Source organism: Cupressus sempervirens, chromosome 7, assembly GCF_028749045.1.
Source record: "Cupressus sempervirens isolate cs-2001-9-10 chromosome 7, ASM2874904v1, whole genome shotgun sequence".
NCBI classification, from domain to species: domain Eukaryota; kingdom Viridiplantae; phylum Streptophyta; class Pinopsida; order Cupressales; family Cupressaceae; genus Cupressus; species Cupressus sempervirens.
Window position 1 is genome coordinate 764,163,915 of NC_143124.1, and position 5,156 is coordinate 764,169,070.

The 5,156-nt window shown below is 30.9% G+C and overlaps 1 pseudogene; it reads left to right on the forward strand.

Annotated features, from left to right (window-relative positions):
• The first annotated feature begins 642 nt into the window (after positions 1 to 642).
• LOC149549535 (uncharacterized) lies at positions 643 to 3,716 on the forward strand (annotated as a pseudogene).
• Positions 3,717 to 5,156: the final 1,440 nt, after the last annotated feature.

The following is a 5,156-nucleotide window of genomic DNA, read 5'->3' on the forward strand; positions in this document are numbered from 1 at the left end:
GAGGTCCAAATAATCCAAAACTATTATTGTAAATCTTCACGCTTCTTAGGTCTTTAGTTGTTAGGCACCCGAAATCTTCTTGTGATTTCTTTTCACTAAGAGGAAACTTCTCTCTCAGTGAGTCATACATTTTTGTAAGATAAATATCTTATAAATTGCTTTTCCCACTATCCTCTTCTTCTTGGAATATAATTTCTTCAAGAAACTCCCACACTTTTTTAAAATTATCTTTCTCAATATTCACTATGTGACACAAAACCTCCAACTTATAGCGCATACAAAATAGCTCGTCTATCTATAAGAAATTTTTTTCCTTCAACCTCATAAATCTTTCTTCTTGTTAATCCTTTTCAGTCATCATTTTCATCCTCGGTTTCTTCAGCATCTTCCTCTTCAATCTCAACTTCATCCTCACTTGCTTTAGCATCTTCATCTTCAGTGCAATCCAATTTTTCAAGAAATTCTTCAATGATAAAATAGGCATCCTCATCTTCAGCACCATCCAGATTTTCAAGAAATTCTTCAATGATAAAATCAGCATCATCATCTTCTTCCATCTCCACTCAAGCCAAAATTGGCTTTGATACCAATTGTAAATAATAAAACAAGTAGAGAAATGGAACAAAAAATAGATAAAAGAAGATGGAAGATAATAACGCAAGTATTTATCGTGGTTCACCATAATTGTGGGTACATCCACACTCAAACAAGAAATCATTGTATTAATCAATAACCGATGCATAGTGCATGATAGTCTATCTATATTTACACATTTATATATAGCCATCAAGTGAAGAGCCACAAAAGATGAACAATCACAATGACCTTTAAACTTCATATCCCAACAACTTGTGCGAGAACATGTTCAATGGTATGGTTCCAAAAGGTATTTTTAACAAAGCAATCTGTCATGTTTCATAATTCAAGGTTTCTCTTATAGGAATTTGAGTAGTTAGCATTGTTGTTTACATGTGAAGGTTTATTTTCCGCACAAGAATATAGACATCTAGATTTGAGCTTCAAAGAGTTTGAAGGTGAAATATCAGAGCATTTTTCTTCCTTGCACAACTTAGAGTATCTCAAAATGTCCTTCACTAGGTTAAATGGTACAGTTCCCTACTAATTGGGGAATCTCTCTCAACTGAAATTTTTGAACCTATCTATTGTAGAGGAGTATGATTTTGGAATAGATGTTTTTGCCCATGATGTATGTAGTCCTAGCTTAGAGTGGAGAAAGTTACATAAATTGAAATACTTGTCCCTTAGTGGAATAGTGTTGAATATGATAGGAAAGCAATTAGAAGCACCCCTTTCTCATTTGATAAATCTCTAGCAACTATGCCATTTCAAATGCAAGCTTTTAGGGCACATTCCCAATGCTATCCAAAACCTATCATTACTTACCCACCTTCACTTAGGTTATAACAACTTTGAAGAACCAGTATCATTGTGGTTAGGAAATATGACTACTTTGGTTTCACTTTCGTTGTCTGAAAGTCCATTATTAAGTTGTTAATTTTCCTTGAGTCTCTCTCACCCATCTTCTCTAAAAGAGCTTATGTTAGGGGGAGAAAACTTAACTAGTGGTATTCTAAGTCAAATATTATGTGGAGAATGGTCTCAACTCAATACATTTTCTCTTTCAGGGTCTAATATAAAAGGAAGTATGCCACCTTGTATTGGAAATATCACTTCTCTCATTTATCTTGATTTGAGACATATGAAAAATATGGAAGGTCCTATTCCTCCTTCAATTAGAAATCTCTCAGTGCTACAACAATTTTCTTTTAATGATAATTCATTGAATGAAGAGATTCCACCATCACTTTGTCAAATTCCATCTTTGACTAATTTATACATTTTTGAAAATATGTTTAGCAAAAATGTATCTTCTAAGTTGGGAAAACTTCCCTCTTTGATGAACTTGAATCTTTCTTTGAATTCCTTGAGTGGAAATATACCTTATGAGTTAGGTAAATCTTTCCTCTTTGGCAGAATTAGACATATCCTCTAGTTTTCTAATTGGAAATGTACTTGATAAGTTGGGAAGTTTTTCATCCTCAACATATCTAGATCTCTCCTCTAATCAACTAAATGTCAACATTCCCATTTCAATTTCAAATCTTCCTAGTCTCATGTACATTGCCCTATCTTCAAACAATCTTCAAGGACAAATTTCTCTTGGTTTGTTTAACAAAATGGGAAATCTTTTTGAACTTGAATTATCCTATAGTGAATTGGCTATCACAATTGAACTAGATTGGATACACACAATTTACCTTGATTCCTTACACTTAGCCTCATGTAGTATTTGGGGCATAATTCCACCATTCATTTCCACACAATATATATTTTATAATATGGATCTCTTCTTAAAAGTCTATATGGAAATATTCTAGATTGGTTAGGGGTGCTTCATTTGGAAAATATTAACTTGTGATGCAATAACTTGCAAGGACATGTTCCCGCAAGCTTGATTGCAAAAGGTTTTTGGAGTGCTAATTTGCATAGTAATATGTTACAACATCATCTTCCCTTTTCTTTAGTGTCAACACCAAGCATGGAGCTATTGGATTTGTCTCAAAATAGTTTCATAGGATATACCTTCTTCAATTGGTCTTCTACAATATGTAGAGGTTCTAGATCTCTCAAACAATAAATTATTTGGTAAAATACCATCAACCATAATTAATTGGTCTACTTTAACAAGATTAAACTTAACAAATACAGGATTAATGGGAGATATACCATATCATATGGGAATTCTATGTGGACTCAGTTCACTTCACATCAGGGACAATATGCTAAAGGGAAACTTTCCATCAATCCTTAAAAATTGTTCTAGCTTGAAAATTTTAGATTTGTCCAATAATCATTTTTCTAGGACCATAAAATTTTGGTTGGGTTAGTTCTCTGAATCGATGATCTACTTATTTTGAGTTCTAACAAGTTTGAAGGAAACATTCCAAATCAATTAAGAAATCTATCATGTTTCCATGTTTTTGATATTTCACAAAATTATTTGATAGGTTATATACCAGAACAATTAGCAAAATTGAAAAGTACGAGGAATTCTACAATTGGAAACTTGCATGATAATGATAGTGGTTCTTACTATTACAAAGAAGTGAGCCAAGTGTTCAACAAAGGCTCAAAAATGGTGTACATTAGTTAAGTGATGTTACTTATAACTTGCATTGATCTATCTATAAATAATCTATCAGGCAACATTCCTTCAATAATGAGGAATCTTAAAAGTCTTCACATATTGAACTTATCAGTTAGTAGTCTTACATAAGAGATTCCAAGCAGTTTTGGATTACTTGCAGAGTTAGAGTATCTTGATCTTTCAAATAATAAACTAATAGAAAGGATTGCAAATGAAAAATTACAAGTTTCCTATTTAAGTTTTTCATTTAGCGAAAAATAATCTTTGTCGAAGAATACCAAAAGGAAAATAATTCAATACATTCAATTCCACTTATTTCACTGGGAACCATGATCTTTGTGGATTCCCAACTAACAAAAAATCATGTAGATGTTGAGAGATGCCAAATTATAGCATACCAACCCCTCTTCTTGAGAATGAGGATAATGAGGGAGAAGAAATTCCATGGCATTGGTATGTAGAGTGGATGACAAGTGTTTCTATTGGATTTTGGGGAGTTTTTCGAATCTTGGCTACAAAAAGACATCGGATTCATTCATTCATGTAAAAAACACATCGGAATCTTGGATTCATTCGTGTAAAAAATTGTAAAATCGTTATCCACAAATATTCTCATTGTAACACATTCTAATTTTATTATAAGTAGACAAATTTGATGTCTTATACAACAATAAAAAAATTCTAAGTTAATTAATTACTTTTATTATATTTTATGAGTAGGTCATCAATAAAATACAAGTACAATTTTTATGGTTTGAAAATTTAAATAAAAATGTCAGTGATATGTATTCAACATAGAAGTACAAATATTCAATTTAGTTTTTCATGAATATGTTTTTATACTAATTTTTGTATTTAAGTAAAATAAAATTCTTGACAGATTCTTAGAATATGCATTCAATACGTGAATTTTTTAAATATTTCAATTCATTTTTTGTATTATTCAAGAATATGTGTGTTATTGAGGATTAAAGATATCCTAATAAAAAAAAACCATATGTTGCACATGCTCTAAAGATAAGATAAAATAATATTGGTGTTATGCTTTTAAAATAAAATTAGTATAAGTTATTTGTTGTAATTATGTTTGTAAATATTAATACTAAAAGAACATGAGAGTATCTCTAAAGTTATTTAATCAAATATTATTACCAGAATAACATATCATATATTTAAGAAATATAATATTATAGTTCTATTACTAATATATTCTTGATATATGAAATTATGTTCTTAGAGTAATAAAGTTTTTTCTTATTAATTAAATCATATTGATTTAATTATGAAGTCACTTATTATCTTTAGTTTACTTAAGTTAATTTTTAGGCATCTTATTATTAATTATTTTATTAATTATTGTCATGCAACCTAGGTTAGTGATGGAAATCTGATTGAAAAGCTCATTGTTGTTGAAGATCAAAGACATACATTGTTGTAGAAGAATGTTTTCAATCATTGTTTTGTCATTGATGTTAAACTGCTATTTGTAGGGATGATATTTGCTTATAAGATCCAAGTACTATCACTTAGTTGATTGATGACGAGGATTTGATCAACAAGATGTAACAAGAGCACCTAAGAGAAAGGTTGAGTTATGATGTTGTAATGAAGTGCAAGGATTAGGCAAGACAATGGTTAAGTAATGTATTGATGACATACTCAACAATACAGAGGTTGGTCACACTTAGAAACATAGGAGGAAGAATTTATAACAAGGCTGATTGAAAAGCTTAAACTAAGATCATAAGTTGGTGTCGAGCAAGTTAGTTGAAGCCAAGCAAATTCTCAGTAGAAGCCAAGTAACAAAAATTTCTAGTGTGTGCCGAGTCATCTTCATGTGCCAAGAGATCTTTATTTTCTGAGTGAAGATTAGATGCTAAGCATCAAAAAAATTTCAGTTGGTGCCGAGTGATCTTCAGGGGCCGAGCATCAAAAAAAATACAGTTGATGCCGAGAAACACAGTATGTGTTGACCACTAGTATTTCA